At 34.4% G+C, this 24,424-nt stretch overlaps 1 pseudogene; it reads left to right on the forward strand.

The window, feature by feature from the left end:
• The first annotated feature begins 1,164 nt into the window (after positions 1-1,164).
• Positions 1,165-2,138, forward strand: LOC148939569 (uncharacterized; annotated as a pseudogene).
• Positions 2,139-24,424: the final 22,286 nt, after the last annotated feature.

The following is a 24,424-nucleotide window of genomic DNA, read 5'->3' on the forward strand; positions in this document are numbered from 1 at the left end:
TTGGGAATCACGAAAACCTATCATAGATTAAAACAGTATTTCTTTGTTCCTTCAGCATTAACCAAGCTCAAAGACTTCATAAACAATTGCAAATCATGTAATTTAAGAAAGAATCCCCAAACTTATCCCCATCCCCCAATGGGAAGAGTGCCGGTAGCGAGATTTCCTTTCGACATTGTTTCATTTGATTTATATGGAACAAGTGGAGGCGTACTTTTTTCCAAATGAGGCCATACTTGCATTCTTTCAGTTATATATCACTTTTCCGGGTTCACATTTGCTAAAGCATTGAAAAATCAAGGCACATACGCTACGAGTAAAGCACTAGCAAAAATATTTTTAAAATTTGGCGTCCCTTCCGAAGTTATCAGTGATAATGGAAGTAATTTTGTTTCTAAAGTAACAAAAGATTTAATGAGTTTCCTCAACATAGAGAAATTGATGACCTCCCCCTACCATCCGCAAGCTAATAGGAAAATTTAAAACAGGCATAAAATATTTTCAAATGTCTTGAGCATTTATACAAAAGACAACCGAAACGACTGGGATCAATTTCTACCTTACTTAACCAATGTAATCAATACTGCCTGTTCAGAGACAACTAAAGAAAGTCCATTTTATCTTTTATTCGGACGCGATTTTAAAATATCTTATAAGAAAATTATGGAGTTCAGACAGTATTACAATAATACGGAGGACTAATAGCAAGATTTTATAAACAGGATGAGGAAAGCCTAAAAGACTGTAAAACAAGAATTAGAAAAATGTAATATAAATCAATAATTGAGAAACAAGCCCTAAATCAAAAAGAACATAAATTTTAAGATGGGAAATTGTGTCTACCTAAAGAATGAGGCAAAATTGGAAGGCAAAAAACTTTCCAATAAACATTCGGGACCTTACAGACTAATCAAAAAATACGACAATGATTTCACTTTTAAAATGATAAACCCGGACAACGGAAGAATATATAAGGCACAAGTTAGTCGTATAAAAAGGGCCAAGTACTCAGAGAGATGGGCACCAAAACCTTGATCTACTGATTCGTCAACCGTGGAAAATGAATTCCCCAAGTCAAGGCTAGCCGAGTTAAAACATTTCAATTTCAAACAAGACTATTTCGAAAATGATAGTGACGAGACAAATTTTGAAGAATTTTTAGCCATGAAAAATTTAGTCATCCCCAGAAGAAAATCTTTAATACCAGTAGCAATAAAAGCCCCAAAAGGTCCAAAAAGCTCATCTTCAGAAAGCTCAGAAGAGTTAGACTATACGCTTTCCCCAAAAACCCAATTTTTCCCCGATAGAATTTCAACCCCTTGTCCCCCCAAAAGATTTTCAGATGATTAGGTATCACCAGCAACCCCGATAGAGAGACCCCTTGCGTTACATGATGAATTAAATAGAGCTATAGAAAACCCTGGTGTAAAAACAAATAGAACTCAACCCAGGGACACAAATAAAAAAAATTGAGAGAAACTATGGATATTATCAACTATCCTATAAAAACAAGGCAAAGTACCTTGCCTTGGATCCAGGAATACCCTGAAGATGAAAATCTAGGACAATACCATCAAATAAAAATATGTAAAGTCAAGCCCAAGGAATCATCCTCCCTGCGACAGACCATGTTACAAAAAATACCTTACCCCCCCCCCGAGGATATGGCATTCAAACAATGGAGACACTCTCCACAAAAATTTGAATCCTCCCAGAGTTCTCAAGAATCTTTTAACTCCCCTGAAACAGGAAGTCAGCGCGAGGAAATTGAAAATAAACCCTCTACTTCGAGAGGAGACGAAAAATATGAAGCAAGGGCAGGTGATACTCCAAAATCACAAAGGACCACCCCGGAAAGCCCTAGTGATGAATCCTCAGGGACTAGTTCTTCTGAATCCGACGATGAATTAGCTCCAGACGAACCCCGAGACGCACAAAAACGAAAACCAACTTTGGCTACCGCACATGCGAAAGAGGCTAAATTAAAAGGTCAAAAATTCCTATTGAAACAGTACAAGAAATTTGACCTAATCTCTATGGGAAAGTCAAAAAAGAAAAAAACGCCAGAAAGCAAACAGGAAGTTACCACAAAATCTGGCAGAGTAATTAAAAAACCAGATAAATGGAAGTACGTCTAGAGATCAAGTACCCCAAAAACTCATAAAATAACGTTAAGACGAAATGAGTAGGCTAAATATGCGAAAAAAACCCTTAAAACAAACGTTTATGGATACGACACTTCAACGAAGCCTATCCTTAAAAGGTCGAAGGAAATTAATAGTTAACTTTTGCAGATAAACTGAATCCCGGCTTGATAAGAAACCCTGAAGATAGAAGCAGAACAAGAATCGTTCAACCCCTCCTCCTAATACCTGGTGCCACCTCGTTACAGACGGAACGACTATGGACCAGCTATTTCAGATGCAATCAAATCTCCTAGACGCCTCGGCACAATTGATAACAGAAAGACTGAAAATCAAGAATATGATAGAAGCCATACTTAAATCTCTTAGTGAAGTTAAGGCTTCCAAAGAAAAAATGAACAAAAAAATAAATGAGTTCCTTGTGACTAAACAAATGGATAAATTAATCGAGACTGAGTTTATGGAAGTTAAGGAGCAGACCGCCAAAATCCAGAATGAAATGGAATCAATAAGCGACGCCATGGTTGTTAAGGGATATAATTATCTCGATAAACTCCTAAAATTATACAAGTATTATATAAGAAAATGCAAGAAATTGGTAGAAAAGTGGAAGGTTATAGAAACAGTACTGTTCTATCTGCAGCAATAGTAGGACAAGGAGCTCTGACGTATGAACAAGTAAAGCCCCTAATCTTAGAGCATAAATACGATCGCTTAAAAGCACAAAGAAATAATTTAGCTAAGACAGGAGGGCTTAGAAAAACAACTGAAGAAAAACAAAGCCGAAATCAACAGAGAATTACAAAAGCAAAGAAAATTCTACTCAAACGTAGGGAAAATGGTGGAAACCTATTTCACAATTGAAGTTGACCTACCCCTAAACCCCCAATTGGAAAATATTTTGGCTAACAATTACAACGAAGGGCCACCACAGCCCTTGTATTTCACAATTCCAAATCAAGCCCGGCATCACCTTATAAAACCACAAATGGAGTGTATTCAACAAAAGCCTCCAACGGACAATAACGTAACTACTAGGACCCAATACCCCACCATCCAAATAAATGGTACAACTGGCCAGGATTCCTCAAGGATCTCTGCACCACAAGGAACGCCCAAAACGCATCAGTTATCAGACGATACAGAAAACTAAGAAAATATCTATCATGGCTGTTAATTAAACTCAAAAAGGAGGTAAAAGCTATTTTCTCGATTAAATACAAAAAAAGAAATATTTTTTTTGCAAGTTTAGAATAGTAAATTGTGTAAGCAAGGGTATAGCGATAACCTAATACCACGTGCGCGATCCACGTTAAGCTAGAGTACTTGTATTTCTGTTGAGCAGAATATAGTATTTTCTGAATTTTGGGAAGAAATAATATATTTTGAATTCAGCCATAGAAGCGAAAGTGTAGTTGGAACAGCCGTCCTAGTTTTGCCTGTCCCGGGTAGCCCCTGGAGTAGGTAAACATGAGGATCACTAGGGATCACTTGGCATATGATTGAATTTAGTGCTTGAGGATCACTTCCGTGTGCTTGATTTAATTATGTGCCAATGCACAACCCCAAATCGCAATAATTCAGAACATACTTTTGATCTTAATGGAGTATTCAAATTCGGATCTGAGGAGACTTTCGGTGTGTCGAGCCTCGAATTTGCAGTGACATTTTTTTGTATTTTGAGGTTTGATATACTGAAGGTTTCTTTAGGGTCGATCCTACCTCTTCTGAAATTAATTTTATCTGATAACTTATCCGAATTCAAAAACTGCACACGAACAAGATAATCAAACGTCGAATTGTGAGGTATCCTAACCTTTTTCTATTCACCTTCAGCATAAGACGTATTCAGTATTTTTATTATTACGACATTAGAATTCTTGACAAACCGCTAAAACAATTGGTGAAACGTAAAACCTTATTTTAGTAATATCTTGTTATTGTCATTAGTATTATGATAATAGTCACTCAGAAGACACGCGACGTTTAATTGCCTAAATAATAATAACCGCTTCTAACAGTAAAACTCAAAAAAACTTTAACCCAAATATCAACAAAAAACATTCTTTAAAAAAAAATATAATAAAGTAGTCCGAATCTAATCACAAGAAAAGGTGACCGGAAGTAGCCATGCTCGTTTGCTGTAAAATTTATAAAATACAAGACAACCTAAAATGCATATTCGGCAAAAATATGTACGAGTCGTCATCGCAATAATTATAACCAAGGTTTTTCAGTTATTAGAACACACATTTGATAATTAGCGGTAATGCAATAATCAAGCATATATATAAGGGTAGTAACGATGGGAGGCATGATTTGTTAACATACAGGAACATAATAGTTAACCAAGTCATAAATATAGAGTTTCTGTCAATCTAAATAACAGAAGCAGACTTGACTAATTATCTTAATCAATATATGAACTCAAGAATTTGGCAAAAATTCCCTCATTGAAAATAATTATAAGTAAAATTTTATATCTTTTCTTTGGTGACATAAATGGATCTTTAATCTGTACGTAAGACATGTGATGATGAGAAGCTCAAATTATCAAAAAACTATCCTTTATCAGTGAAATAAAAAGAAAATTAAAAGTGGCCAATGGGAACTGGGTGCATTCTTCTGAAGTTTAAAATAAATTCAGTTATTTGAAGAACCCCTTCAAATCACTAAATGAGACCAAGCAGATTCTTCTTTCGCAATTTTTTTACTAAACTAATACCACTTCTCTTAACGTTATAAATTATTTATGCAGTTCAAGTGGCCCTATGTAAAATGCTAATTCTTGGGAACCACTTCACACCAGTAACTTAACTATGCGTTCCAAAAACTCACAAAAAACCGATGGGAAATTGATCGACTTATTTATACTTTCTCTCTTTTAAAGTCAATACTAGCAATGCAGTTTGATTAACCCTGTACAGTGTATTATATCCTAGAAATACTTTTGTAATAAACAACTCATACTTCTAATATTATCAAAAGACAATGGAGTGGTTTCAAAAAAGTAGATATATTTAAACTAGCGTTATTAGGAACTTCGAACAGACACTAGATAGTGAAAACGCATACCTAAGGGGCAAAATCTCCATCAACGTTACGTATTACCCGTGAACAAAACCGAGCCCAACATTTTCCAAACACATTAGAGTCACGACAGAATATAAAAGCAGCCTTAAAAGCCTAACCTTCCAGTCATCATAAATCCTAACCAAATACACGCGACACAAAAAAAATCCACGAACTCCGATACAGTTCAATAAATACGAAAGCTAAATGAAAAAATTTGATTAAACCCCCTCCCCGATTTCTGCGCGTTTTCATTTATTTTCCTCAAAATTGAAGCTCCAACAAACTAATTTAAAGATACCGTTAATGCTGGTAGCAATCAGTAGTTGAACGGTGTACTATTTTATATTCTGAGCTATTTTGATACCCTTAATGAGCAGTCTATTCGCCTAAAAACAAAGATCATAGGAATAAATAACTTACTGTGATAAAATGTCTTTAAATACCAAACAGTAAAAACGCCAACTTCAGCAGTAAGATAAAATTACCCCGGAGCAAATGAGAAGATTACAAAATATCTTTTGGTCTCAAACTATTGATATCTTCGATATATTTTTATTTATATACATATTTGATTATATTTTGATTATATTTTGGCGTGGTATAATCCAAAACATATGAAATAGTGTGCTAGTCAGTTTCGAAACTTAAATAAGCAAAAGGAATAATTGCTAAAGAATCGAAAGAAAAAAACCAATATCCTGAACGTAAAAATAAACTGTAATTGTAGCAATTAAAATACTGATTTTGACCCGTAAATTTCAACCTAGAAAAATGCAATATAACCATTAACAAAAGATAAGCCTTTCGATATAGATAAAACCACGATGGCAGTATAACACTAAAACTATAAAATTTAATCCCAGAAATACGTGAAGCTTAGAAAGACCCGAAAAGAAAACCAAAGTTGACTCACATATCTTTTAAGTCAAATATGATAATAACCTTGAATAAAGCTATTTCAATAATTTCTGCTTACAATCCTGCAATCAATTGTATGTATATATATATATATATATATATATATATATATATATATATATATATATATATATATATATATATATATATATATATATATATATATATATATATATATATATATATATATATATATATATATAAAACAGTCCGTTTAGTGAAAAAACTTTCCAGAAGTGTAAAAGCATAAAACCAATTAACGAAATTCTAAAATATCGTAACTCGCAGTCGTAAATTAGGCGGCAGGAATCCATTAGGACATATACAAATTAAACTCAAAATATAAAAGCAACCTAGAACATATAAAAAAAAGAATAAAGGAAGTAGGGATAATATTTAGGGTGCAACCAAGTTGCACGTACCGTAATAATGACCCTAACGTCGATCAATCACAAATTCGCTGTGACGATATAAATAAAACAAGGCAATGAATAGAAATAGTTTAATGTGTCTTTGACATTAGCAAAAAATAGTCTGCTTCAGAAACTAGACAGAGAAATAAAAATACCTTGTAACAGAGTAATCGCTGAAGAATTAACGCAAAAAAAAACTTAAAACTACGACTCCGGCAATTACATTCTGTTTTTCTCAAGACAGTAGAGGAAGATAGTACTTTTAGCCTAAATTTTGAATGTTCGCGATAAATGCAAAGATATGTAAACAAGCCATTAATCAATTTTTTAAATCCTGTATATTCTTTGTTGCAAAAAATAAATGTCCTGCATAAGACGAAATTAATCAAGACGGGTAGTTTGAAAGTTCTCAGACGCAAGCCAGCAGGCAGATTCACCTGATTGGTTAGGCGCGAAGAGATATACTCTTCACAATAAACGGTATCCGGATGATAGTTACATTTTCCTAAATTGAACTACAAAATGACTGATTCTTGAATTATCCGAATAAAGAGCAAACAAACAAAAAACCTGAATAAACAAAGAGACGCAAATAAGAAATATTACCGTTTTGCAAATGCTAAGAGTAAGAGTAAATTACGATAATTAGTGAGTACACCAACCATCTGAACCGAACGTGGCACTTGATATGGCCATAGCCTACTTCAACGAATAAGAAACGCGACTTAGTCAAGAATATGCTATTCATAAAAATCCAAATTTACAAAATATATGTTATTTAAGAGTTCAAAACACTACGTAATCATTAAGGCACATATAAGTTTGAACTAAGGTAAATAAAAATGAAATGAGTATTTATACGCAACCACGAAGGACCCAAGATAGTTTCTAATGTAATCGGACAAAAGTGGAAGCAGTAAATTAACCGAGATTTGATGAATGTATGAATAGAATCATACCACCTGTAACGTGCTATAGCCAAAGCCTGAAGTTAAAATTTATTTCTGTTCAGAAACACGTTTGAATAACCCTGAATTGGAAAGTATAACAATAAAGCTTAATTCCTGAGAACTTTCTCTTCAAATCAAATCCCTGTAAAATGCTAACCTAGTAAAAAAAAATATATACAATATTAAAGTAAATAATAGTTTGTGCCTGAAGATCCGAATCAATTAAAAAAAAATTAAAACAAAGCTGCCCCAAAACCATTTCAACGCTCCGATAACGTCAAACTCGCAAAATATCGCGATGAAGTTAAAATAAAAATAACAAAGAATAAAGGTGATATGAACCCCCCCCCCTCCCCTGTTGTAGCGTGGCACCTTTTCTTCCACGAAATCAGAGTAGGCAAGGTGAACGAACTCCTTTCAAGAACGTGATAAGTCAAGACACAAAAAAAAACTAATCAGCTTCAATTATTTATGTAAAAGAGAAAGAAAATGTTAGGATTAGAATTTGTAGAACCCTTAGTTGGTGTAAAATTAGGCCAACACTAAACAAGATGAAAACCTTAGCCACTCAGGCAATTTATACCGTTAAAATAATACAAAGTAATTAAATTTTATGCTTGCCGCCACGCACGAAAAAAAAATGGGTAAAAGTAATTATTGAAATTGAAAAGAAATATGAGTATTCTAGAGAATATGCCTGATGCCCCAATAATCTGAATCTGACCCAAAGGAAAAAACGAAACTATCCATAAACGCTTGAATAGTCCGCAAAATATATGAACCTGCCAAATAACACACTAAAATTCAACATAAAAACTTAGATAACATCGCGTTTAAGTATATATACCCTTGCCACGTGGCACTCTCTCTGCCACAGGAGCAGAATGGGTTGACACAGTAGATATTGATTATATAAAAGGGGTAAAAATCTCAGACTAAGGACAGTTTTTCTTCGTATTTGAAATCGAAATCCGGGCCAATACCTCGATTTCTGTCTGTTCATCCCCAATATAGGGACACGATGTGCCCTACATAACCAAGTAGAATTATGATTAAAATATTATATATTTACAACATGTTAATACCTTCCTTTTACAATATTGTGACATCGTCACCTAGATAAGTTTCTCGTACACAATGATTTTAACTTCACAATAATATAAAACAATTAAGTTTTATATATTGCGTTTTGCACAGTTTAATTTCCATATCTTTCAGTCGCATTTCCAATGACTTTACAACAAAAGGATTACAGCTTTTTGTAACTTATTACGTTTAAATTGGGACTAAACTAACTCTAATTCACCAATAAGTTCACTACAAAACGTAAATATATTTTAATTTCATTTAGGGAATACAGGGTAATTAGATTTTTGTGCCTTATGTCATGTTTAACAAATTTTTAGGTAATATCGCACATGAATATAAATACTTCTGCCACGTGGCACTATCTCTGCCACTGAAGCAGAATAACCCGACACATTAAACATTGATAAAGTATTCACTTGAACTGTGAAACTTATTCTTTATTAACTAGGCTTTGTATTCCACCAATTTTGCACAATTCTGAAACAGCCTGAAATAAGGAGTTTATTCCTACGTATTCTAACGATATTATTTGAGTAAACATCAATGCACAACTCTTCATTCGATCTAGCTTAAGAAATAGCTATCGAAATAAGCAATTAAGGAAGAACGCTTACAATATAAAATAAATTAACCCCCTTTAAATTAATCAAGTGCGAGACTGAGGAAAATAAATTAATAGGTGATTTAATAGCAGGAAGATAAAAAAAACCTTAATCAAAGCTGAATAAAATGTGATAATAAATGAAAATGCCTTACAGTTTAATTTCTTACTATTGCACTGCAATAAGTATTAAGGCCTTAGTTGTCAAGTCTATATTCTCAAACTTCGATCGTAATGAAATTTGTTTACGTTGGCAGGATACGCAATAACAACGGATGCTTAAAAGATTATTTAAAAGATTGTTAACTACGAATACTTAAAAGATTGTTGGATATGAGGATTTACCAAGTATTCGTATATGTGCAAAAAAAAACAGGGATCGAATGCCCAAATTAAATCCTGAATGAGAATTAAAGAACTCCTTCAAACTGGTCGCCAGTTCTCGCATTTATTAAAATATGCTAGCGTAAAATATGCTACAACCCTTTCTTTAACGATTTAAGCTTGAAAACCTACTCAAAACTAAGTAAAAATACACCTTTAGCCAAAAATCAGTAGGGGTACCTTAACCATTCCAGGAGGTAATAAGAAAATTTTTTTTTTACTCTCGATAAGTAATGAAAACTCAATATACACGGCAGAACTCTTTTATAAGAACAAATTAACCAAATAATCTGTAAAAGCCCCATGAAATAATCAGAAACCAACACAGGATGACTTATTCGAACTGGCTATGGGAATTGAAGCGAGATTTGCAAGAATGGACTTACCCCCTGTCGTGGGAAGTTATAGTCGTGGTGACGGTGGTGGTGTCTACTATTCCTCTGCCGATACCTTAGTCCGTGACTCTCTATGACAAACATCTATACAGTTTAGGAGACGTGATTGTCATATAATAAAGAGTATAAACTACAGTTTAATGTAACGATCCTACAACATGGGGACCCGCTGGTCAACTGTTGTGACCTGTGGTGCGTTTTATCCCATTGGTCATTACAATCTGAGCAGGGGACTCTCATGAGAAGATCAATTCATCTCTCTATGAAAAGCGACCCGCAAGAATTACCCTACATTACCCCTTCCATTAAAAGAATCACTGTAACAAAAATGACCATACGGGAACCTGGAATGAAGAAGGACAAAAAGTCCGATACGTGGGGAGTACGTTGGCAGGGTGCCGGGACACGGTCTAATTATTTTTGTGTTCAGGCGCCATCCCCAGGTATTTTCTTACGAAGAATAACTGGCACAGGATAAGGAACCCAAGAAGACTAATAAAAATTAAAGACAAAAAAAAGCCAAGTAAACAGCCATAACCAATGACAAACATCATCAAGTTGGAAGTGCCTAAATAAATAAAAAATAACCGCTTAAAGGAATCTGCGAAAGAGATGGGCTGAGGAGCCTCAGTAGTGAGGGAGTTGTGTACCGGAAGTGGACACGAAGTTCTTTTTATTCTTTGGGTCAATTTTTGTTACAACGATTCCCTTACAAAGAACAACTTGTACCGAGAAAAAGAACGTAAAATACTAATAAAAATAAAATTCCATAAAATTAAATAGGCTAAGGAAACAATTATAACTTATGATAAACATTATTAGATTGAAAACGCATAGCTATTACGTAATCATTGTTATACCTTAAATTACTATACCGTAATATAAATATTTCGAAAAAATATTACTACTATGTAACCTTACTATGTAATCATTAATTAACGTTATATAATAACACATTTGCAGATACGGTACGTGAGTAACCGTCGGCCATTGGTTAAGTGAAAAGCCGAAACGAGCGACTACACGGTACGTTGCTTATATTAACCTAAAACCTAGTAGAATAAATACAAAAAAAAACAGCAATTATGATAAGATTCCCATGACAGCCACAGTTAAGTAGTTGTAGACTAGAAAACATAACCTCATGGAAACTCATGAAAAGCCATAGCATGGATAACATTAATGATTCCTTAAAAGAATGGGTTCTTATCAGAACAGTGGAAAATCTCGACTGTCCAACGCTACATTTTCTTTTAAAATCTCCAAGGAAAGTCTTGGAAGACAGAATGATCCTAAGATTAATAGCAACCTTAGTTCACTATAATTTTAGCGCACGTACAATGACAAGAACGATAGAATACACCATTCTAAGCGCCAATCTAGCATTCCAAATTTTAATACAAAGGATCCCAATGACCAAGTATGCCTTATTATCCGAGTACATCGCAAACAACATTTGGTATGATCTGAATAATAATAATGTCACTACAATTTGGCCCATTAAATTTCTCTCCATTCTAATAGATCGAGGGCATGTGCTAAAAGGAGAAAGTTTCCTTAGGGCCCTATATGTCAACTGCGTAAATAACACATACCTAAATCCAATAAACCCTGCAACAACATCCACTATTTTCCTAATCACCCCTAGAGATTATAAAGACGTAAAGAAAATAATCCTGAATTTCTTCCAACAAGACGAAAGTTTCGGAATCAAAATATACCCCGGCTTCGACGTAATCGTGCGTGAGCAACTATGTTGTTCCCAGTCGCACATTAACTTAAGCCTTGCCGTAGTAAGAATAATGAATGACCCGTTTTCATTATCTGAATGGTGCCGAAAAGTCATTCGATAAAATATGCGAAGGAATAACATAACTTCCACATTGGAAGGCCTGAACCTCACAAACCAATTATTAGTATATTTAATGCATTTGAATACGACAAAAAATGGTAAGAATAACGTAATATACGAACTCAAATTTCTCAGTCCCCACGTATCATCATGGGAAAATTATCGACTTACAAATATGTTAACATCCTCAAGCTCAAAGGCGGTTCTGCCAGATGATGCACCCATATTAAAATTAAAAGCCGATATCCGTGGAAGAAATTGTGTATATAAATGATTCCAGCAAATTAAATAATAGACAGGCTCGCCAATATTACCTGAAGTGTTGTGTCTAGATTAATGAGTTACTATTTGGAAAGTGCATTATAGGAATAAACCAGTAGTGTGCTAATATGTTATATCCAAGAATTTATATCTATTAGTTCCATAAATTGACAAAAAAAAGGTAGTTTCTTGAAAATCTCAGTACTCTTAAGCCCGTATAGAACTTCAGGGAATCAAATTATGTTTGAATACACAAATAGCCAAGTGCAAAGTGGCACTGGTGAAAAAGTAGTTCAACCTCGACCTGAAGTTGCCTTACATTCCATTCAACAGTAAATAATCATTATTGGTTAATATGGAGCTTTAGATGTATCGAATTATGTCGAACGAATAAGTACCCGAGTATGAGGAAATGCTGGCGAAAAGGTAGTTTGACCTCGACCTAGAGTAACCATAATTGTAACTAATCTTGAATGAAAGTAACTAGACAAAAACCAATAGAAACTACCTTTTATTTCAGAACAATGGCAAAGGCAATTATTGATACAGACTTTATAACTATCAAGCATGCAAAAGAAAACTTGATATAATCTGCAGTCATCCATATGGTGAATAAATCAGGGGAAGAAGTTTTCGTGAAAAAATGGGATGTCAAATACGATTTAAGAAAATATGACGAAAAATCGTATAGCTTCGGACTACGATTAGCAAATACAACCAAATATCGACCCGCGAGAGGAAAATTGGGTATAAAATATAACGGCAGAAAGGGCAAGTACCTCCTATATATACAACACGAAATAAGAAAATTGCAAAAACAATATAAAGTTCGGTACTGGTATGTTAAAGGTCCATGTCAGACAGATTTATTGCTTTTAGACAAATGCAGAAAACAAAAATTAGTTTAAAAGATTGAGGGAAATCCAAACTGTGTAAAATATCAAGGTCGGCACGACCCAATCCAAGAAATAAAATACTACAAACAATATCTCTACAATCCAAAAAGCGTAAAATATATTGAAAAAAGAAAAGAAATTATCTTTAAAAGAATAAATACCAATAAATCAAAATTAAGAGCAACCAAAAATTAATAAAACTTTCCTATTGAAATAATTTAGTACGGTATATATCAAAAGTCAACCAACACACCCTTAAGGTTAAAAGAAAAATTCTTGAATGAAACCGTCCAAAATAGCTCTTCCCCCAACTTAACGATCAGCCGTATGTGTACCGTAAGCGATCAATTAATTCTATCACCACGAATCTTAATTTCACCTTGTAAATTTCCCTGATAAAAAAAATTTCATATTATAAGAATTTAAATCCTCATCCGATTAACCGTCATAAAGATTTGACCCATATTATAATTAATGACAAATTAATTCCAGAAACAACGATAAAAAAAAGATGTGGCTAACAAATTTCATGACAATCTTCGTTGCCCGAGCCGTAGCCCAAGATATTGTAAAACATGAAATTATCTTCAAACAGGAGAATTCGTTGCTTGCAAGTCATAATGCCTGGAAAATATTTATTAAACTGTATCCCAAACCGTTCGAAACCTTGTTTCAACAATTAATGAGACTAGAGAAAAATACTAATGAACTGAAGGACTGTAAATTCCAATTCTTAAAATCGGACAAGAGCCTGCAATCAACGAAAGAAATGCACCACAAGGAAAATAAAGGAGATCCACCCTCCATTATTCCTAAACATATAATAATATATATATATATAATATATATTGAAAACCTGTCGTATACAATAAATGTGCAATGACAGAGTATACAAAAATGCGAAAAGAGGAAAAAAAAGTTAATATACTAAGGAAAAAAAAATAATAACAACAAAGGCAACAACTTCTTAAATAATATACAAAATAGTACGAAAAGTGGAAACAGAAAGATAACATACTCAAAGATTACAACAGAAACAACAACTTCTTCAAAACAAAAATAGCAACAAAGACAACAGCTTTTGAAAGGAGAAAAAAAGGGAAACAAGAGGGAAAATTAAACAAGCAAACTTGCCCACTCGTGCTTTAGAATTTCTGGTTTTGTTTTTTGCCGGCTAATAAGTGTCTCAACAGCTAGATTTGGGTCCGCTAGGTTGTAGCGCCGAATCAGAAAACTGTTTTTTCTCCAAGGTGGCAATTTTAGCAGGTACTTTGCAAAACGGAAAAATAAAGAGCGGATTTGAGACTTTTCACGGTTTGCCAATAAATTCCAGAAAGGGGTCACATATAATATATGTGGCTAAAATCGAAATTCTAAAAACTAAAATCGAAATTCATAATTGAAGATTTCGACAAGAAAATGGCAGAAATTGATAAGGCTCTAGGAATTAACAACAGAGAAAGCCGAAGAAGAAGAGCATTAAATAATGTGGATGGTTCCATGAGCGAACATACGACGATAAAATCCACCACAAGTTTCCCCTTGACTACTTCCAGGAAAAATAAACTCTACGATAGAAATTACGCCATGTTGAATGAATTACCAAGCATATGGACATACCTCAAGCAACTATGGCAAGATCACACGGCGAGCAACGTTACTAAGAAAATATCACCAAAAGGAAAAAAGGAAAATATCGACAAACTACGAAGAAGAAAAGATACCACGATAACCGCACCCAAATCCGAGAAAAGAATCGAAGAAATACAGCCCTCACTATCGGAAACCACAACCAATTCAAGTACAGGTCCAACATTTACAAATACTCACTCCTTCGGCAAGATGTATATAAACTTAAGAGCAAGACTCCCAGTATTGCCAACTGAGACACAAACTATATTAGTTCAAGGATACAATTCGGATAGAAAGACGAAAATACCCGAAAATAAAAAGAAAGAAATATACATACCCAAAAAGAGCTGGACAATAGACGGTAAATATACGTGTGCCAGACTGGCCATGGCCGACGAGCCATGAGCGAAACAAAGACTACATCGAATCATTACCTGAACTAAATGAGAAAAACACCGTAAAAGTATCAATACACTAATCCTATTTAATATTGTATAGGCAGAGATTACAAGCATTATTTGAATTGTTCAATACAGAAATACAAAAGTTAAAACAAAGTACCACGAGAATCTTCGAGGTATTCTTTCGAAAAAGCAAATACCGCAGATCAGCTAGTCTAATACCAATTGTAGGGGAATTGGATTCACGATTATTTGGACTATCAACCTAAGAAGACCTGGATATCCTAAGGGAAAACGTAAGAAAACTAAATAACGCCATGAACGTGACCTTACATGTCCAAAAAATACAAGCCAGCATAGCCAATTATCAAAGAGACAAAATCGAGGCAATCTCAAAGAAAATCTAAAAGACAGTAAATATAATAAATTATTTGAAGAACGAAGTGGATCGTGTGATTTCCGATTCGAGCCTCACCATGGTATCACTCGACATAGTGACAATGTCATTACTCAACCTGGCAACTGATGTTAGCAAATTTGAATTCGCATTTTTTGCCCTTACTGGAGGAACCTTATCCTACGACCTTGTAGACCCTTCGAACCTAAAAAACATATTAGATAAAATAAAAACACATCTAACTTTCGGTCTACATCTACCAACAGAACCAGAAGTATCAAATCTATTCCACTATTACACTAAACTAAAGGTTCACATCACGGAGATAAACGAACAGCTATTTGCAGTAGTAACAATCCCATTAATAAATCAGCAATCTATATATGATTTATATAAAATTTCTACATTCCCTGCCAATATAGGTAGAACTAATTCGTTCATGACTATCACCCCCGAAGCGGAATACTTGCTAGTCGATCAAGATAGAAGGAAACATGCCTTAGCGAACCCACAGGACCTTAAGAAATGTGTAGCATTCAAAAACCTAGTATGCCAACTAACTCTGCCCATTTATAACGTAAAATCTGGATCATGTATGTTAAATATATTTTTAAAAAAAACTCAACAAGAAGAAATTTCTAATTCATGCGAAGCGCTAGAAGGAAGTACGAAACGAGAGATATTTATTCATCTTAGGAATGATTTATGGCTATTTTCTGTCCCAAAGGAAACAGTTAGGACCATCTCTTGTTATAATAACACAGAAAGAATCGATCCAAGTTACAGAACTGAATTGCTTCTACAAGACGTGGGAACAATAACCATAAAACAAGGGTGTCGATTAGTCACCAAAGAAGCCACGGTAAAAACACCCTTGATAACCGAGAGCATGAATATAATAAGCCCTAAGGTAATCAATTTCAAACCAGTTAGTTTATCGTATACTATTCCAAATATTAATACCGAGGAAGTAGGGGCCACAATATGGTCAAAAATAGAGAATGTCAAGGGAACGTTACCGCTTACAAAAATAAGAGAAGCTTAAGACTACCAAATCCCCCTATTCACTAATGAAGATCAAAGATTGACGTATTTAGAAAGTAGATACGGACTATTTTCAACAAATTTTTGGTGGAACATGCTCCTGACGATAGGCTTCGTATTCATGATTTCTCTGACTATAAAAATGCTATTAACCCTGAATTATGGAAGAATTATGAGAACACATAGAAAAAGAACAAAGAAGGATCATATTGAGCCAAGTGAGATGCAAAACCTAAACCCGGAACTCCCTGATAACCCTTAAGCCAAAAAAATAAGGGAGGACACGATCGAGCGAATGGGAGTAGAGGTCCTCATTCGTGCAATGTCCAGTCCCACTTCTCTAATTATTGTTTGCGTGAGTCATGCAGCTGTAGGGATAAACATACATTTCTTAAGCGGTATGGACGCGCGTAAACAGTAAAGGCTTGAAAATTTTTACAGTAAATCAAGACCTCTCATAAAACCATGTAACCTACCTCATGTGTAGTTAGGTAGTTGAAAAGTAAATGCTAAAGTAGTTGAGTGACATTTAAAATATATTAAATGCTGAACATGTAACAAATATATGTATATATATATAAGTATTAATCTTGAAATTTTCTAATTGTGCCATTCCTTCTTATACTCAATAATTTTTCTTATGATCGTTGAGCTTGTCTCGCAATAATCCAGTGTCACTGCAATATGCAAGTAAAAAGCATGAAAATTGATCTTATTCGTTTTATCTTTAAATTTAACCTTACCCATGTTAATTTGATATTTTTATTGTGACTAATCACGACTATTACTTCAAATAATAGTCCCTGTATTATATTCTATAAATTGTTTATTGTTGCCTTATGTGTTTTAACTTACGTGATCGTAAAGAGCATGTGATTCTGCCTAGATATTTATATTCTAGGAAGTGGAGTAATCAGTGGAAATTCATTCATGGTATACCACCACGCAACACAGATACAGCCTAGTAGCATCTAATCTCATCATTCGTCAAACGCCGTTAAGTAATCGCCAAGGAAATCCCTAAGGACAATACCCTAGTGACGATCCAAGTCACCAAAGCCTAATACCAGGTAACACTACCTCAAGCAATATCGTCATTTTCCACCATAAAGTCTTTCAGACGTGGATTGTCTACATAAATGATGAGAAACTGCTTGTAAGTATAGCCTCGACATCTGAACACGAAATATAGTAGCGCATGGAAACCACAGCTTTTAGTCCTCAGATCCTGCGCTCTCTTCCGATTTTGAATAATAGTTTTCCCACTGCTCTCAATATAGTTGCTGATTTGTGGAGCATAGAATGTATAGGGTAGACCGAGAGGATAAAAAAATTCAATTGTCTTCATTGTTTGAAAGATGTACAACCAATGGCCAGTATTCACAGTCGACGGACTGGTATTAATAATGATTAGGATATTGTTAGCATTTTGAATTTTTCCAAGAAAGTCCAAGGGCAGACAATAGGATCTGTATTTGGACACGTAGGGGTCCATATAAAATACATTGATGATTTGCTTGGTGTTCATGGTACAAGCTCTAGTAGAACACTGCCTTTGGGAGTGATTTCCCAATAGGTTTAAAATTGATTTAGCGAGATTAGTGCGATACTCTCCGGTAATGGGTCGGCAAATTTAAATTCTAACCGCACACTCCCTGTTCGTACTATACGCATATCCTGGGTGCCAGACAAATCCAATGCAATGATACCACGTGTTTAAACGAACATTTCATCGGTTATACTATTTTCAAATAGTTGTGAATCATGATCTAGGGTTTTCAGGGTCAACACTTACAATGTCCTATAGGATTTATCAAAAGATAGATTGTAGAGTGGGATTCCATTAACTTTTCAGACAAGAGATGAAAGCCCAAACATTTCAAGTTTATGTGGGCATCCAGTCCACGATCTTATTGCACTAGACCTTTTTACAAATGCCAATGCTAATTTTGATAGAATTTCGTCATTGATAAGGGATGAGTCGGTGAAGGTGCGCGAGCCTGTGGCAATATGACGTTGATGTGTGATTGTATGAGGAACAAGTTGTTTAATGTTATTTCCACTAGCTCTCAGTTTTTCCTGTCACAGAATGTGCGGTTTAGGTTCAGCGGAATTCCACCTCTAAAATTATATTTTTGAAGTACATAGTCGATGAAAATAGCAAACAACACTGGGGAAAGGATACATCGTTGGTGGACACCTGACTTGACACTGAACCGTTCGGTAATGTCCCCATCATCAGTCCGTACAGCGTATAACTGATTCTTGTATAGCCTGACAATCATACAAACAATTTTTTCGGGGAATCCATAATACCGAAGTATTTTCCATAGTGAGTCTTTATGGACCGAATCAAACCCTTTCAAAAAGTCAATGAAAGCAACTTCTTCTTCTTCTAATTCACAGCAGGCGGGCTATTCAGTTAATACTATTTAGCCCTTTTCTTTTTGCTTCACTCTGTGGGCTACAGAGCTACTGGCTTGGTCGTCTCTTATTTATTAGATATTGTCAGATATCTTTCAGCATATCTTTTGACTCAAGGAGTTCAAATATAAGATGATAGATATCGATTTCTGTGCTCTGTGTGCAAGTATAGTTGGCTAGGCTCTTGGCTGATAGTGAGATTTTGTGGTGTTTGAAGCATTTTAACAGTTTACAAAGCAAGGTATGTTGTGCAGACGTCAGCATATTACATTCAAAGAGGCAATGGTTAATTGTTTCATTATTCATATTACAATGCCTGCAAAGAGGGGACAGGGGAATTGAACCACTTGAATTAGAAGACTTATATGAGAATGCAAGGAAATTTAGTCCATTTGTTCCAGAACGAATTCTATGATAAATTTTAGAAAGATTCTTATTTGGAAATGGGGAAAAGATAGGATTAATCTTATTAAAATTAATATCTGATAGCCTCCATCGGTAAATATCTCTAATTGGGATTGGTCTCCCACTTGGCAGGTCAATATTTATAGCATTTTTTGCTATTTCATCAACCTGATGATTACCAATTATGCCAGAGTGGCTAGGAATGTACTGAAAGTAAGTTTTTATGCCACTTGAAGCAAGATTATCTATAATAATGAGACAATGATAAGTGTCAATGTCCAACTTATATTGAGGAGCTGAGGCCAGCAACTCAAGGCTTGATAGAGAGTCGGAATATATGATAATATTATTTGAATTTGCAATCAAAGGTTGATTTCCTTAAGGTGTTCTAATGCCATGATTATGGCATTTAACTCAGCAGACATTATAAATAAATTATTATATAATCTCTCGCCCATTGCAATTTTCAGGTGAGGAAGGAAAACACCACTTGCAGCCTTCTCATTCATTTTTGACCCATCAACAAATATTTGGAAGTGATTTTTATAGGTAATAGTATTAAGTTCTGCAAATTTATTCTGGACAAAAGCACTGGGGGTTAAATCTTTAGTCCTCTTTGAAAAGTCATTATTTATTATGGGACTTGACCAATTCCATGGGGTGGAACAGGGGAAAGTCGGTGCAATAGACTTTGCTGGTATGGGGAACTTCTTCTGAATATTGGCATACTCATCTGCAATGCCTCTATACATAGCTGGATTTCTTACCCAATTATGTAGTGTGTGTGAGCTATTTGATTCAATTTTTGTAAGATGTTTTGTCAAGAGAAAGCTGCATCTCTCCCTTATTGTTGTTAATCCACTCTCCATAAGAAGAAACTTGGTGCTTGTAGGTTTCCTAAGACCAAATATGAGACGTATTATATCATTTTGTGTTGTTTCAATTTTTTGCATCTGGGTCTTTGCACATGCACCATAGACGATGAGCCCATAGTCAATATGGGGTCTTATATGTGATTTATAAGACTGGAGTAAGGTTTTCTCCTTACAGCCCCAGGGTGTGGAAAGAAGTATTTTTAGTATATTTGTTTTTATATAGCATTTTCTTTATTGTAACTCAGATGTGGAGGTGGAAATTAAGTTTTTGGTCAAGCATGAGACCTAGGTAATTAATATGATTATCTTCTGGAATATTTATTTTATTTAGAGTTAGTTTTGCATTAACATGGTTTCGCTTCCGGTGAAATCGGATTATTTTTGACTTGGTGGGTGCAATGGGTAAATCTGAATGTTGAGAGAATTTTTCAAACTGGAAAAGTGACTTTTGCAGATTTGACTGAGCTATCTGAAAGGTGTTGCCAGATGCCCATAGCACCAGATCATCAGCATATTGTAGATTCGTGTGGGGTAGGTTCATGTCCCAGAGATGTAGGGCAAATAGGAGGCAACTGAGGACTGCTCCCTGAGGTAGGCCTTTGGTTATTGTCTTTTGGGGTGAAGAGGCTGAACCAACGCAAACGATGAAACTTCGCACTTCTATGAAGGATTTAATAAAAGATACTAGCTTAGGGGGTACTCCAAGGTTTGCAAGTTTTTTTTAAAAGGATTTGGTGGTTCACATTGTCATATGCCCCTTCAAAATCTAGGAAAGCTGCAACTAGGACATTATTTTTTGAGAAACATTCATTTATTGCATTTGTTAGCAATATGAAAGCATCTGTTGAGAAGTGGTGTTTCCTGAATCCAGTTTGAGTATGTGGGATCATATTATTTTTCCCAACAAACCAGAGGAGTCTGTGATAGATCATTTTCTCCATTATTTTCCCCAGCACAGGAGTAATCATTATGGGCCTATAAGACTCAGGGTTATCTTTGGGTTTATTTTTCCTTAGGATTGGTAGGAGGGACGAACATTTCCATATATTGGGGAACATAGAAGATGCCGAAGCGTGATTATAACAATTTAGCAGTTCTTGTTTGTATGAAGGTGTGAGATTCTTTATCCATGTAGGGTGTATATTGTCATAGCTGCCGCTAGTTTTGGTCCTAATATGATGTATTGCATTATTCAATTCCTGGATTGAGAACGGATTAGTTATGTACTCGGATCCTGGGCGTGGTTGGTAACTTGGGTTCATAGGAATTGGGGACAGTTTGCTTTGATTATTTTATGTTAGCTTATTAACAAAAAGAGTTGAAAATAGGTTAGCTTTTTCATTATCATTGTCATACTGTAATGGGTATTATTATGTATTTGCCAAAGCATTTCTAGCCGACTTTTCAACAGCATCCGCTCTTTCAAAGAGAATTTTAATCTGTAATTTTGAATACTTTTCATGATCCCGATAAAACATGCGTAAAATGTTTCTCAATTTACAAAGATCAGCCTGCATTTTTGACATATTCTTGTATTTCTGAATGTAATTTTTCCCTTTGTCCTTATGCGTTCTTCGGTACAACCTCGCAGAGAATTTAATTTTTTCATTATAGCTTTTGTCACCCCAGTATCTACCCATTATTCTGGTAGCAACTTTTTTCTTATGTTTGTTTCGGTAATCTATATCGTTATTATACCGTTCCTTGCTCTTTTGTTTGGCTGTCTCAATTTTCCCTTCTCGATACCCCTGATCCGTAAGATACCTCTGTTTTGCTCTGTCATATTTCATTTTGTTAAATCCTGGATCACAAGACATCTTAGTAGCAATCCTTACGCGTGCTCGAGCTTTAGTGTGTTCGGTGGCATTTTTATCTCTTTTAAATAAACTTTCCTGATATTTCAGGATGTTAGCTTTATTTCTTATGTAGTAAAGTTTTTGATAAGTAGATATTTGGATTGTTCTGTTTTGATTTTTTTGTTGTTCTTTCTTTTTTTCCTTTCACTCGACACCATATTATTTCAACGTTTAAAATTATTAAGTACACAATACCCCGTGTCGAGTATCTAAAACCTAGCATAAAAAAAAACTAATTTTTAAATTTTCAGGTATTTATCTTGTTTGAATTACAAAATTAGTATTATTGGTTAGACACAATAAATATTTTTGCAGTTTACATAATAAGTTTAGCGATTCTGGACTGAAAACTAAAATAATTGCAATTATAATACAATAATATTGAGATACGTACTTTACGGGTTACAAACCAAAAAAAGTTTGGTTCCAGGATACAATAATAACTTTGAACTGAGATGAAAAAAATTTTTCTTCCAGGAGACAAAAAGTAAAACTAATTATAAAATTTTCATATATTTTTGTTGTTTAAATTAAGAACTTACTATTACTGATTAGGCATCATAAATATTTTTGCAGTTTACATAATAATATTAGCGATTAAGCCAAAAAAGAAAATTTTGTTTCCAGGAGCGTCGGTTATTTTTGAGACAAGTAGCTATTATTACTATAGAGTTCATTACCATGAACTGTTTGATTGCTTAAAAATTCAAATATCTTTTAAAAGACTGCAGTATGAAAATACATCAAAAATGCAATTTTTTTGACAAAATTGATTCTACTTTTAAAAGTATTTTATTTTTAATTACAAAAGGCACTAGATGTTGCAATTGCCTTTAAAATGAGCTATTATACAGCTCTCTATGATTTTTCAGTGCCCAGCTAGCTGAGGAGGAAAAAAAAGCGGAAAGAAAAAAATATCCCGTTTGTGGAGAATAACGTGGTAAAAGTCAATTTTCTTGATTTTCAAGCCAATATATTTTCTTTGTTATTCAAGCCAAAGGGCGGTAAGTTTCCTTTATAGGGGATTCGGACAAGGCGGTTCTAATGGTGTACTTTTTGTTTTGATCTGACTCTTTTTTTAGGAGTTGGGGGGTTTTATATTTCTTAACATTGGAGGTGATCGTCTCTTACTAGGTTGTTAGCTACCGCTGCAACCCGGAAAAATACACCTGATTACAAACAGGAAAAAGCCTACGGCTTATTCTTCTTTGAAATAGCAAGAGACAAACCTCGAACAATCAGGTAGCTAACTAAGTCCAATGTATGCTATGGTTTATTATTCTAATGATCGTCTTTTAATGTAAAATCGCTCATTACGTCATATATGGTTTTTAGTACACAATAGGTTTTAGATATTCTGTCTTGTCACTTATTACGTCATATATGGTTATTAGTGGACAATCGGTAGAATATTCGTTCTTTATTATAAAAACTCCTCACAAAAAAATGTCATTTATCAATCTTTAACATTAATTATAATCTTATTTTAGTTACTATGAGCTGGAAGTTTGTTCTCTACTGTAATTTGATTTATATCTAATATTCATGTAAACATCTTTAATTCTCTCTTAACAAAAAGGGTTAGTAGCTCAGAGGTTGAGCCATCGACTGCAGATCGATAGGTGACCAGTTCGAATCCGGTCGGGCTCTATCATTAAGGATTAATGTAAAAAACCAAAAAAAGTTTGGTTCCAGGATACAATAATAACTTTGAACTGAGATGAAAAAAATTTTGCTTCCAGGAGACAAAAAGTAAAACTAATTATAAAATTTTCATATATTTTTGTTGTTTAAATTAAGAACTTACTATTACTGATTAGGCATCATAAATATTTTTGCAGTTTACATAATAATTTTAGCGATTAAGCCAAAAAAGAAAATTTTGGTTCCAGGAGTTTCGGTTACTATTGATACAAGTAGCTATTTTTACTATAGAGTTCATTACCATGAACTGTTTGATTGCTTCAAAATTCAAATATCTTTGAAAAGACTGCAGTATGAAAATACATCAAAAATGCAATTTTTTTGACAAAATTGATTCTTCTTTAAAAAGTATTTTATTTTTAATTACAAAAGGCACTAGATGTTGCAATTACCTTTAAAATGAGCTATTATACAGCTCTCTATGATTTTCCAGTGTCCAGCTAGCTGAGCAGGAAAAAAAAGTGGAAAGAAAAAAATATCCCGTTTGTGGAGGATAACGTGGTAAAAGTAAATTTTCTTGATTTTCAAGCCAATATATTTTCTTTGTTATTCAAGCCAAAGGGCGGTAAGGTTCCATTATAGAGGATTCGGACAAGGCGGTTCTAATGGTGTACTTTTTGTTTTGATCTGACTTTTTTTTTAGGAGTTGGGGGGTTTTATATTTCTTAACATTGGAGGTGATCATCTCTTACTAGGTTGCTAGCTACC

The sequence above is a fragment of the Artemia sp. Qi Xiang Cuo genome, chromosome 21, assembly GCF_049724085.1.
Source record: "Artemia sp. Qi Xiang Cuo chromosome 21, ASM4972408v1, whole genome shotgun sequence".
NCBI lineage: Eukaryota > Metazoa > Arthropoda > Branchiopoda > Anostraca > Artemiidae > Artemia > Artemia sp. Qi Xiang Cuo.